This window comes from Procambarus clarkii, chromosome 50 (assembly GCF_040958095.1).
Source record: "Procambarus clarkii isolate CNS0578487 chromosome 50, FALCON_Pclarkii_2.0, whole genome shotgun sequence".
Classification (NCBI taxonomy): Eukaryota; Metazoa; Arthropoda; class Malacostraca; order Decapoda; family Cambaridae; genus Procambarus; species Procambarus clarkii.
Window position 1 is genome coordinate 25230785 of NC_091199.1, and position 13864 is coordinate 25244648.

Genomic DNA, 13864 nt, shown 5'->3' on the forward strand with positions numbered 1-13864 from the left:
ATATTCATTTGTTCGTTTCATGAACTAATTTCTCAAATGTTCATTTATGCATTTCAAGGATTATTTGTTAAGGTTAGGGTATTTTAGCATTTAAAGGGATATTTGTTAGATGTGTCAGTTTTGCACTTTGTGTCTTTTTTTACTTAAACTTCGTCAAGTTGATCATAAGTTGTATTTATTGTGTTGGATATAATTTGTTCTTCTTCTCCACCCTTTAACCTAACCTTTCAGATGTAGTTTATTGTTTTGGACATATTTGGTTGAATATATTATCCATAACCTAACCTTTTAGATATAGTTTTTTTTTATCCTCTTTGTACATTTTTACCCAAAACCCATCTCCCCACTTAACCTTCCCACTTATCCCTCCCTTATTAATGAAGTTATATAAGAAAACAAAGTAAAAGAAGGAGGGAAGGATAAGTGGGACGGTTAAGTGGGAAGATGGGTTTTGGGTAAAAATACACAATGAGGATGAACTCAAACTATATCTTAACTGTTAGGTTAAGGATAATATATTCAACAAAATATGTCAAAACAATAAACTACATCTGAAAGGTTAGGTTAAAGGGTGGAGAATAAGAACAAATTATATCCAACGCAATAAATACATGCTGTGAGCAACTTGACGAACTTTAAGCAAAAAAAGACACAAAGTACATAAACTGACATTTCTAATAAATATCCTTTTAAATGCTAAAATACCCTAACCTTAACAAATAACCCTTGAAATGCATAAATGACCATTTGAGAAATTAATCCTTGAAATGAACAAATGAATATGAGACATTGATTGGCAAAACACAAAAAGAGCAGCAGGAATATTTATGTAAGTTAGGCCATGCCTGGTTGGGTGAGTTGGACTAGGTAAATTACGTCATGTCAGTTTGGGTAAGTTGCGTTAGGTAAGTTACAGTTACATTAGGTGGAGGAAGTTAGGTAGGTGAGGGTAGATAATTTATGTTATGTTATGTAAGTTGAGTTAATAAATTATGTACAGTGGTTAGGTCAGGATGGTAAGATTATGTTAGGTTAGGTAAGGTTAGATAAGTTATGTTAAGTTAGTAAGGTTAGGTTAGGTTAGTTACGTTTAGTTATGTTAGGTTAGGTAAGTTAGGCTAGGTTAGGTTAGGTATGTTAGGCTAGGTTAGGTTATGTAAGTTACGTTAAGTTAGGTTAGGTAAGTTAAGTTAGGATAGGTTAGGTAAGTTAGGTTAGATTAGGTTAGGTAAGTTACATAAGGTTAGGTAAGTTACATTAGGTTGGGTAAGTTAAGTTAGGCTAGGTAAGCTACATTAAGTGAGGATAAGTTAGGTTAGGTTAAGTAAGTTAAGTTAGGTTAGGTTAATTTAGGTTTGGTAAGGTTAGTTAAGTTAGGTTTGATTATGTAAGTAAAATTTAGTAAGGTAAGGTAGGGTAGGGTTAGTTTAGGTTACGTAAATTTATGTTAGGTAAGTTTGATTAAGTAAGTTACATCAGGTAAGGGAGGAATAGGTTAGTACAGATAAGTTAGGTTAGGTAGGATTATGCATTTTTGTTCAGAGAACAGTTTTAAGATAAAGTGACTAAGAAAATATATTTTAACAGAAGTGCAAGTTTGTTATGAAAAGCTGAAATAGTTACATTAAAGAGCGCTATTTAATGCCTGAAGTTGTCTTAGAGAACAACAGTGCTGTCTTATAGAACAACAATGATGTCCTAGAGAACAACATAGAAGTCTTAGAGAACAACATTGATGTCTTAGAGAACAACAATGATGAACGAAGGAGAGTGATTGAGATTAATTTTGATGAATGAGAATAAGTTTTGATGTGTCTGAGAATAACTTTTGATATCTCTAAAAATAACGTTCATGACTGAGGTTACCTTTTGATGACTGAGAATATCTTTGATGACTCTGAAAATATCTTTGATGACTGAAAATAACTTTGATGATTGAGATTCACTTTTCATGACTAAGAATTATTTTTGAGGACATGAGTAGTATTTTGACGTCTTTGAGGTCATTATTAATGTATTTGATTGTGTATTTGATATCTTTGAGTGCGTTATTGACGTATTTTCGTGTGTTATTGGTGACTTTGGGCGTGTTATTAGAGTCCTTGAGAGTATTTTTTGATGTCTCCGAGTGTGTCTTTGATGTTTCGAAGGGTATTTTTTATGTTTCCGAGTGTGTCCTTGATGTCACAAAGAGTGTCTTTGATGTCTTGAAGAGTATTTTTGATGTTTTTGAGTGTATCTTTGATGTTTCGAAGAGAAGAGTGTTCTTGATGTCTAGAAGAGTGTCTTTGAGTGTGTCCCTGATGTCTCGAAGAGTGTCTTTGACTATTTTTCTTACTCTATGAAGTATTCCGTTAGTTAAGAAAGTATTGAACGAAGCTACATTTGACTATTTTTAGTTGAGGGGAAGAATAATTTTAGTTACGAACAGTGTTGAACGAAGCTACAGTAGACTATTTTCAGCTAAGAAAAGTGTTATTTTAGTTAAGCAATGACAAGAAAAGATGATGAACATCATCATGGCTATTTTCTGTTCATTGGCGAATAAGTTTAGTTAAGAAAAATTTAATATGACTATTTTTTAGTTGATTGTCGATGGATAAAGTTAGTTATGAACAGTGTTGAAAAGTTTCCTTTGACTATTTAGCTAAGAGAAAAAGGTTATTTTAATTAAGGAATGATTAAGAACAGAACGTCTTGGTAAATTTGCTACTGTATAAAGTGAAAATTTGTTTAAGAACAGTGTTGTGATGTACATCCTGAAAACATAGAGAATATGACAAAGAATGTGGAAAACATGTAAGAGAAGGTGATGTACTTGTGAAGAACATGCTAAGAACACTGAGAATATGACAGATTGAGGAAAACATGTAAGAGAATACGATGAACACAGTGAACATATGGGGAAAATGGCAAAGAATACAGAGAACATGTTAGAGAATGCGACGAACACAGTGAACGTGAACGAGAATGAACACTGATCTTGTAAAAGAACATGATAAGATCACTGAGAACATGAATATTGTGTATACATGCTGTATTTCGTTAAATTCTGGGGAGGGAGGGAGGTTTGTATGAAGTTGGTGGAATGGGAGAGATGAAATGGGAGTAGGGGTGATGGAGAGATGAAGGTGGAGTAAGGGGAGGAAAGGGAGGGGAAGATAAGCGCGGGGGGGGGGGGGGGGGGGGAGGTAAGAGGAGTGGGGAGATAAGGACAAAAAGGGAGTTGGGGAAGGTATGAGAGGGGAAGGCAAGGAGCAGGGGGGGGGGGGAGGTAAGGGAGGGAAACGTAAGGTGTGATTATTACATTGCTGAGTAAACGAGGGTAATGAAGGTAAGATGCGATTTGACCATGTGATTTTATTACTGTGTGAATATTAGCTTGTATTTACATAGCTGAGTAATAAAAGGGTATTAAAGGACAGGATGTTTACTTTTGTTAGACTGGAGAGCGCCTTAATCTGAATTAATTTTGATGAACTAACTAGCGGAGGACAAGAACTGGAGCACAGTTAAAGTCTTGATCTTATTTCTACTACGATAGAAATATAGTGATCTTAAATCTCAGGGGATTTGGTCTGATAATAAAGAACTTGTCCAAATGAGCTAAGGCAGGGGACAAGAGCTATAGTTCGGTAACTCTATTTTTCTTTATTTCATAGTTAGAAGTATGTCTACTTTAAATTTCGGGAAAATTGGTTTGGTACTAAAGAACTAGTACAAATGAACTGAGGTGGGGGACGAGAGTTGGAGTTTGGTTAATGTCTTCATTTATTTATTTTAGAGGGGTCTAAAATGTGTTGGGTTTTTAAATCTCAGGGGAATTGATCGGGTAATGAGTTGTAACTGTAAAGTTGGTGGATGACAGGAGCTGGAACTCGGTAACTCTATTTTCTTTACTTTCTCAGTTAGAAATATGCCTGATGTACTTGTAGGCCCCTCCTAACCACTTTGCACACTCCGAGGTTAGGTTAGGGTTTGTAGGTTTCATTTCTTTGAACTGTAACCTGGGGCTGGTCCTCTCCCCCAGTTCGGTTGACATGATCTCCCTGCACAGCTGTTCTAACAAGGTGGTCCTCTATAGACTTACCTCGCCTCCAGGCGATCATGGGAGGGTTTTCTTTGAATTTTACTCAGGATGGATGTTCACTTTACGTTTCCCCTCATCCATGTCCATACTTCCTGGAGTTTTATCTTAAGCTGTGCTGCAAGGCCGGGGAAGAAAAGAGTTGGGAGGATCCATCTCTTGTCTTCCTCTTCTTGTGTTCTAGGTCTGAGCCCTTGTTTTTTCTCTGAGTTTCTCCTGGGCCGCATGTATTATTGTCTCTGGGTAGTCTCTGTTACTGAACATATCCCATAGGTCATCAAGCTCGTGATATAGCATCTCTTCTTTGCTGTTAATCCGCTTGAGTCTGAGTCTAAGTGAGTAGGGTAGTGATTTCTTCAAGGCTAGTGGGTGGCTCGAGTCAAATTTCAGATACGTGTGAAGGTTAGTCGGTTTATAGTATGCCTTCATATGCAGATCCCTGGTTAGCTGGTCTATATACACTGTTGTATCTAGGAAATTTATCGTGTAGTCACTGTGTTCAAGGGTAAACTTAAGGTTTTCATGAACTGTATATGATCATGAAAAGAAACCTTCTAGGCGCGGGAAACCGTCCTCAATTATTCCGAAGATGTCGTCTATGTAACGGAAATATTCCACCGGTCCGTCCTTCCTGTGGGATCGTCTTCTCTCGAACACTACATGCACAAATATTTCAGCGATTGCCACACTACTGGATGCTCCTATCGCTGTACCCTTGGTTTGCCGGTATGCTCGTCCTTCAAATTGCAAAAGGGTGTCTCTCATCACATGGAGGATGGCCTCCTCAAGAGTTTCTTTCGAGGGGGTCCTCCTTACTCCTGCATCTCGAAGTTCCTGTTTGATTCTTGATCTGTTATTTGTAAAAAAAAAGATGCTACTACCTTTGTCGCTTCCTTTTCTGTTATGCTCGGGTAGAGCAATACCACATCCATGGAAAAAAGGCGGGCCCCTCTCGGAACGGGCCCTCTAATTTCTGCAATTTTCTTGACGAAATCTGTCGTATCTTGGATTCCTTCCGGTAGTCGACGTAGCAAGGGGTTCAGGAGGGCTGTGCAGATCTAGTCTACTGGCCTTGTTGGGGCCCAGCAGCCGCTTACAACCAGTCTCCCTTGTCATGTTCCTGTTGTTTCTTCTAGTGATTTATGGATCTTTGGTAAAAGGTAGAGAAGGAGAATGATAGATTAAATGGCTAAGAAGAAATCTCTCGCCCCTGCCTGCATGAGTCCTCCTTTCCCGTCCCCAGTTTTGTTTTCGAACAGCTTGAGAACTATCCCTTTACTCCTCGTTTGGGCGTTTCTAAGCGCCGCATCCTGGTTGTGTGTCTGTTTGTTGGCTGCAGTGTCTGCCAGGTGCCTCTCCATTTCGTGCTTGTAGTTGTCCTTTCTCCAGGCAACGACAGTGCCTCCCTTGTCCGCCGGCTTTGTCACAATATCCGTGCGTCCTTTCAGCGTTGATAGGGCGTCCCTCTCTTCTCTTGTGAGATTACAATTGTGACGCAATTCCGAACCGCGCTTGAGGTCCACCTTCATTTGCTGGATTACCGGTTTAAGGCCTACTATGCTGTAGTTTGGGTACTGGACTAGTTTGTTGGGGTGGAGGTACCTAAAAGAGAGGGCGAGTTTAGTTCTTTTAATTGCTCTCTGTGACTTACCTTGCTCCGGCCGGAGGTTGCTCCAAACTTGGTTGATACTAGTTTCCGAGTTGTTGCACTGATCCTCTATCGTATCTTCTCTCTTCTTGCGCGCCGGAGGGCCAATCACGAACGTAAGCCCATTTTCCCACAGTTTTTTCTCCTGTTCAGTTAAGGGTACCGTAGAGACAACTGTCTGTTTCAGTTGTCCTCTTATCTGCCTTAACTCCTGTCGTTTTTTGGGTTTCTCCGATCTCCACCGTTCCACCCTTTGTCTCTGTCTCCTCCCTGTTGGTCTCAGTTCGTGCTCTTCCAGCGCTTGGGTCGGTTGTTGTTCTCCTGGTTCCCATTGTTGCCTCTGCCCCTGTTTCTGTTTCTGAAAAAATTACTGTTTAACGTAATTGTAATTACGTAATTACTGAAATGACTGTTTAACTGGTCGAGGACAAGGCCACTTCTGCAGTAGGACTGTTTAACTGGTCACTGTCATGATAACTGCTGCAGTGGAACTGTTTAACTGGACGCTGACAAGACCACTGCGACAGTAGGACTGTTGTCAGTCGAACGCTGACAAGGTCCCGGTTGCAGTGGAACTGTTTAAATGGTCCATGACAAGGCCACTGCGGCGATGTGACTGTTTAACTGGTCACTGACAATGCCACTGCTGCAGTGGGACTCTTTAACTGGTCGCTGACAAGGCCACTGCGGCAGTGGGACTGCTTAACTGGTCGCTGACAAGGCCACTTCTACAGTGGGACTGTTTAACTTGTCGCTGACAAGTTGTTGTTGTTTAAGACTCGCTACTTGGAACAAAAAGTTCCAAGCAGCACGGGCTATGGTGAGCCCGTAGTTCTAAGCTGACAAGGTAAATGCAAACACAACTAGTTCTTGCCCCTCCCCAGTGTTCTCTGTGTGGGGCGGGGCCGGCGCTTGTCACCCTGAGGGATTCCTGGGGCTCCCCAGTGTTCTCTGTGTGGGGCGGGGCCGGCGCTTGTCACCCTGAGGGACTCCTGGGCCTCTCCAGTGTTCTCTGTGTGGGGCGGGGCCGGCGGTTGTCACCCTGAGGGACTCCTGGGGCTCCCCAGTGTTATCTGTGTGGGGCGGGCCGGCGCTTGTCACCCTGATGTTCTCCTGGGGCTCCCCAGTGTTCTCTGTGTGGGGCGGGGCCGGCGCTTGTCACCCTGAGGGACTCCTGGGGCTCCCCAGTGTTCTCTGTGTGGGGCGGGGCCGGCGCTTGTCACCCTGAGGGACTTCTGGGCCTCTCCAGTGTTCTCTGTGTGGGGCGGGGCCGGCGCTTGTCACCCTGAGGGACTCCTGGGCCTCCCCAGTGTTCTCTGTGTGGGGCGGGCCGGCGCTTGTCACCCTGAGGGACTCCTGGGGCTCCCCAGTGTTCTCTGTGTGGGGCGGGCCGGCGCTTGTCACCCTGATGTTCTCCTGGGGCTCCCCAGTGTTTTCTGTGTGGGGCGGGCCGGCGCTTGTCACCCTGAGGGACTCCTGGGGCTCCTCAGTGTTCTCTGTGTGGGGCGGGCCGGCGCTTGTCACCCTGAGGGACTCCTGGGCCTCTCCAGTGTTCTGTGTGGGGCGGGCCGGCGCTTGTCACCCTGAGGGACTCCTGGGCCTCTCCAGTGTTCTGTGTGGGACGGGCCGGCGCTTGTCACCCTGAGGGACTCCTGGGCCTCTCCAGTGTTCTCTGTGTGGGGCGGGGCCGGCGCTTGTCACCCTGAGGGACTCCTGGGCCTCTCCAGTGTTCTGTGTGGGACGGGCCGGCGCTTGTCACCCTGAGGGACTCCTGGGCCTCTCCAGTGTTCTGTGTGGGACGGGCCGGCGCTTGTCACCCTGAGGGACTCCTGGGCCTCTCCAGTGTTCTGTGTGGGACGGGCCGGCGCTTGTCACCCTGAGGGACTCCTGGGGCTCACCAGTCATCTGCCTGTCTGTGTGTTTATTGGTCACGAGGTACATTAGCTTTCGATGATAAGCAACATTCATGTCGCCATTAGGGGTGGTGACTAAGCCTTCACAGGTAAGTCGGGGCGCTTCGGATCGCATGATCGTCGTCGCCTCTAGGTCAACAACAACATGAAAGAGACTTTTGACCGCGACTGTATCTCCGGTGAATCCCATTCGCCATATGACATAAGCCATCACCTATAGCCATTTAAGGGTTAATGATCACTAAGTGACTCCTGTGTAATTTACAGGAGGGAAGGATCCTGTGGTGGACCTGGCTGTACTGTCCCTGGGCGACCACCACATCATTACTGACGGAACCTTTGGCTTCTGCGGCGCCTTCCTCGGGAGAGGCATCATCGTCTACCCTGAACCCACTGGCTGGCCTATTTATCCCTGCTTCAAAACACCGTTACTTCAACCCATCAGCAGGAGTTAACCTCCACCTTCAGCAGGAGTTAGCCTCCACCTTCAGCAGGAGTTAGCCTCCACCATCAGCAGGAGTTAGCCTCCACCTTCAGCAGGAGTTAGCCTCCACCTTCAGCAGGAGTTAGCCTCCACCTTCAGCAGGAGTTAGCCTCCACCTTCAGCAGGAGTTAGCCTCCACCATCAGCAGGAGTTAGCCTCCACCTTCAGCAGGAGTTAGCCTCCACCTTCAGCAGGAGTTAGCCTCCACCATCAGCAGGAGTTAGCCTCCACCTTCAGCAGGAGTTAGCCTCCACCTTCAGCAGGAGTTAGCCTCCACCTTCAGCAGGAGTTAGCCTCCACCTTCAGCAGGAGTTAGCCTCCACCATCAGCAGGAGTTAGCCTCCACCTTCAGCAGGAGTTAGCCTCCACCTTCAGCAGGAGTTAGCCTCCACCTTCAGCAGGAGTTAGCCTCCACCTTCAGCAGGAGTTAGCCTCCACCATCAGCAGGAGTTAGCCTCCACCTTCAGCAGGAGTTAGCCTCCACCTTCAGCAGGAGTTAGCTTCCACCATCAGCGTATTGGCATCCTTGGTGATATTTAGCGCCCTCTGATTATTCCGCACATTTGGTGGTGCTACATAGCCTTCCCGGTTTGGTGCCTTCATTTGATTATTACTTACTTACTCCACCATCAGCCTCCACCATCAGCAGGAGTTAGCCTCCACCATCAGCAGGAGTTAGCCTCCACCATCAGCAGGAGTTAGCCTCCACCATCAGCAAGCGTTTGCCTCCACCATCAACTGCCTATTGTCACAGCAATATATTGTGTCACTTTAGACATTAATAAGATATACATGCAGGTCCCTACTGTGACAATAGTCAGATTGCTGTGACAATAGTCAGATTGTTGTGACAATAGAGTCGGATTCAGATTCCAAAGCCTATTATACAGAGAATCTTTTAGTTTAAAGCAGTGTAACTGTTCATTCATTGTATTTATCATAATTTTACTGGAAATTTGTAAATGGTATTATTCTTCAACTTCATCATGTAGCAATTTCCCATTAATCACAACTCTCATGCTGAAGTTTTTTCTAATATTTATTAATCTATCTATAATTTAATATCTAAATATTTCTAATGTCTTCTAAATCTAAATTCATTGCTTATTCCATTTTTTTCTAATCCCTATTCAGAATTAATATATCATAAATTGTTATCATCCCTTTTCCTTCTGCCCCAGAGTCTGATCTTCTCTCGCTCTGGTCTTGCAGCATCACATAAGACTTTCCCTCACCTGTATAAGTGTACCAGAGTCTGATCTTCTCTCCCTCTGGTCTTGCAGCATCACTTAAGACTTTCCCTCACTTGTATCTCATCTTGAGATCTTATCTAGAGATGATTTCGGGGCTTAGCGTCCTCGCGGCTCGGTCCTCGACCAGGCCTCAATTTTGTTACACACCCCCTGGAAGCAGCCCGTAGCAGCTGTCTAACTCCCAAATACCTATTTACTGGTAGATGAAAAGGAGCATCATGGTGAAATAAACTCTGCTCCTTTGTTTCCGCCTCCACTGGGGATCGAACCCGGAACTTCAGGACTACGATTCCGAAGCGCTGTCCACTCAACTGTCAGGCTCCTGCATATGTATAAGTGTACCCAGAGTCTGACCTTCTCTCCATCTGGTCTAGCAGCATCACATAAGACTTTCCCTTTCCCTTACCTGTATAAGCTGCCTTTAGATTTGGTAATATTTATCATAGAGATACTATAACAATAATAAAAATAATAAAAATAATAATAATAATAATAATAATAATAATAATAATAATAATAATAATAATTCATTTATTCGAATGCGCATACATATGGACGTGAGAATTATTGTGACATTATTATGCCTGTGTGGACTCTGTCTCTGGTGAGGAGTGTTTGGATTTATACGGTGAGAAGCGATTTCTGACTTTGCCACTTTTCCAACCATTGTAACTAAAGTTTCAAGAAAAGCAATTGACTTTGCCATGTGTCATGTTATTGTGTACTCTAACGTCCATAGAAAATTATTGACTTTGTCACATTTCCAGTCATTTTGGGCTATGCCTAATTTAGCGAAGAGCTTAGACTTTGTCATTTGTAAGTCCAGTTGGGACTTAGTTTTTCTGAAGGCAAGTCAGAGTTCATTGACCTGTGATATTGATGTCCATGTTTAGACTTTATTCTTTAGACGTCACTCTGGTTATGTAACGTTCCCACCCATCATGTTTACAATCTTCAGCACGTCTTGAGCTGACTAGTGTATCAATGCTGTTTGGTGATTGTGGCCTAGTGACATCTAGCTGGTATGACTTGTGCTTTGTGTTGATTCACTTTATTGTTACTTGATTGTGAGTATGCTTAGAGAGATTTGTGTATATAAGAAACGGGGTCATGTAGATAAGTTTTCCCTAGTAAACTGTTGGATTTTACTTAGACTTTCACTTTACCCTAGACCTATTTACACTGAAATATATAAGGCCAGGTGGCACATTGATTTTTGAAGGAAAGCGCTAGACCACGAGCCTTTCTGTGGAGTCGTGACACGACAGTCACTAACTTGTGTACCATGCAAGGTTATGTACAAGACTGTGGGACAAAACAAGTATCACATCTGGAGACACGGGACATCGTGACACGCCAACAACATGGGTTCAGGGTATGGAAAGTTTTGCCTTACAGGTTTACTAGAAATCTACGACCAGGTGATGAAGATCGAGTAAGATTAGAAGGATGGGCAGACTGCATTTTCTTAAACTGTTGGAAAACCTTTGATGCAGTACCCCATAAAAGACTGATGTATAAGTTGGAGAAACAGGCAAGAGTAACTGGTGGGGTGCTCCAATGGATAACGGAGCACTTCCTAAGCAACAGGAAGCAGAGAGTTACTGTGAGAGAGATCGTTACTGAGTGAGATCGTTCAGAGGTTATATACTCATCCCTCTCTATGTTTGCTGATGATGCCAAGATTATGAGGATTCTCATTGGATTTTACAGCTAACTCTGACCTCCTGATGACGTAGGTCTCTCCAAGAGGCGGCTAAGTACGTGGACACCAAGCATGTTATAAAAAACTTCAGGTTTCCCAACCCATTTACCCAAGCCATCAGTTCTAACAACACAAGTTTTGTTTATGCCACCGTTGACCAGTGTCTGACGCTTATTTCCAAGCCCACTGAACCCTCCAACTCCCCAATAACAAGACGTCATGACCAGGGGCAAACAGTCCACCGTGCAGAAGACGCAACAATAACACCTCGCCTCCAACCATGCAAAACAGAAACTATGGGGGCCATGGGCGGTCTAGTTACCGCTCGTTCAGCCAAAGCGAGTTGTCAACACCGCGTCCGAATCCTTCTTGGCAACCCTACTCTCTCAGCTTGTGTGTAGTAGTCCTTCCTCTCATGACTCCAACGGTTCGCTTGAAGACCAGTGGCATCACAAACTAGACAAGGTTATTAAATGCCAGGCCAACACTATTGCAGACCAGCAGTCACAAATCAACGAGCTGATCCATACAATCGAACACCTGAGTGCTGAGGTCAGCACGATGAAACAGTCCCAAGAAGCCAGCAGTAATTAACAGGAAGCGATTACAAGCATTGAAAGCCCACTAAACTAACTCCCTGATCACCAAGCTAACTCCCAGGACCAACTGGAGCAGCAAACACCATCCCTAATCACCAAGCTTACTCCCAGGACCCACTGGAGTAGCAAACACCATCCCTGATCACCAAGCTAACTCCCAGTACCAACTGGAGCAGCAAACCCCATCCCTGATCACACAGCTAATTCCCAGAACCCACTGGAGAAGCAGACCCCATCCCTGATCACCAAGCTAACTCCCAGGACCGACTGGAGCAGCAAACACCATCTATGATCAACAAGCTAACTCCCAGGACCCACTGGAGCAGCAAACACCATACTTGATCACCAAGCTAACTCCCAGGACCAACTGGAGCAACAAACACCATCCCAGATCCCCAAGCTAACTCCCAGTACCAGCTGGAGCAGCAAACTCCATCCCTGGTCACCGAGCTAACTCCCAGGACCGACTGGAGCAGCAAACACCATCCATGATCACCAAGCTAACTCCCAGGACCGACTGGAGCAGCAAACACCATCCATGATCACCAAGCTAACTCCCAAGACCAGCTGGAGCAGCAAACACCATCCATGATCACCAAGATAACTCCCAGGACCAGCTGGAGCAGCTAACGTTACGTGATTCAATGGTGGTGTTTACGTCAGTACTTCCTGGTGAATCTGAATGTGGAAACTATATTGACAATGTGATAGATAAGCTTTAGGAAAAGCTGGGTGTCTCCCTCCAACGTAATGACTTCTCAGCATCTCATAGAATAGGTAGGACTAATCACGAAGGCTCAAACAACAGAAAAATCTGTGTTAAACTAAATATTTAATGGAAAAATAAGGAGATTCTCAGATTAGCTGTGTTTCAGAGATCTGGGGTGTGATCAAATGTGTCTCAGAAATCTGGGGTCTGTGACAACGAATCCCTCACTTGAACAAGACTGGATCTTTTCTACAATTTGCGACCAGCTCGTCGTAACAATGGTTTCACCAATCAATGCTTTGTTAGAGATGGCATTATCATATCTAGGAAGTCTAGCTATAGTACAAGGTATGAATTAACTAATAAAGATCCGCAGAATACTTTCCCATCCCAGTGCTGGATAACAGAACAACTTCACCTCAGGGTCCCCCAAGCCTACACAAGGCAATACTTAATATTACCCTGTAACTTCTTCCTCTGTGTAGCGTAACATAAGCTTGGGAGGGGGTGCTGGACCCCCTCCCATTGACACCATGGTCACTGGTGCCAATGGCAGCTAGGGAGGAGGTGCTGGAACTGTTGACCATGGTCACTGGTGCCAATGGCAGCTAGGGAGGAGGTGCTGGTGCTGTTGACCATGGTCACTGGTGCCAATGGCAGCTAGGGAGGAGGTGCTGGAACTGTTGACCATGGTCACTGGTGTGTAGGGCAGCTAGGGAGGAGGTGCTGGAGCTGTTGACCATGGTCACTGGTGTGTAGGGCAGCTAGGGAGGAGGTGCTGGTGCTGTTGACCATGGTCACTGGTGTGTAGGGCAGCTAGGGAGGAGGAGCTGGAGCTGTTGACCATGGTCACTGGTGTGTAGGGCAGCTAGGGAGGTGGTGCTGGTGCTGTTGACCATGGTCACTGGTGTGTAGGGCAGCTAGGGAGGAGGTGCTGGTGCTGTTGACCATGGTCACTGGTGTGTAGACCAGCTAGGATGCTGCTGGTGCTGTTGACCATGGTCACTGGTGTGTAGGGCAGCTAGGGAGGTGCTGGTGCTGTTGACCATGGTCACTGGTGTGTAGGGCAGCTAGGGAGGAGGTGCTGGTGGTGTTGACCATGGTCACTGGTGTGTAGGGCAGCTAGGGTGGTGCTGGTGCTGTTGACCATGGTCACTGGTGTGTAGGGCAGCTAGGGAGGTGGTGCTGGAGCTGTTGACCATGGTCACTGGTGTGTAGGGCAGCTAGGGAGGAGGTGCTGGAGCTGTTGACCATGGTCACTGGTGTGTAGGGCAGCTAGGGTGGTGCTGGTGCTGTTGACCATGGTCACTGGTGTGTAGGGCAGCTAGGGAGGTGGTGCTGGAGGTGTTGACCATGGTCACTGGTGTGTAGGGCAGCTAGGGTGGTGCTGGTGCTGTTGACCATGGTCACTGGTGTGTAGGGCAGCTAGGGTGGTGCTGGTGCTGTTGACCATGGTCACTGGTGTG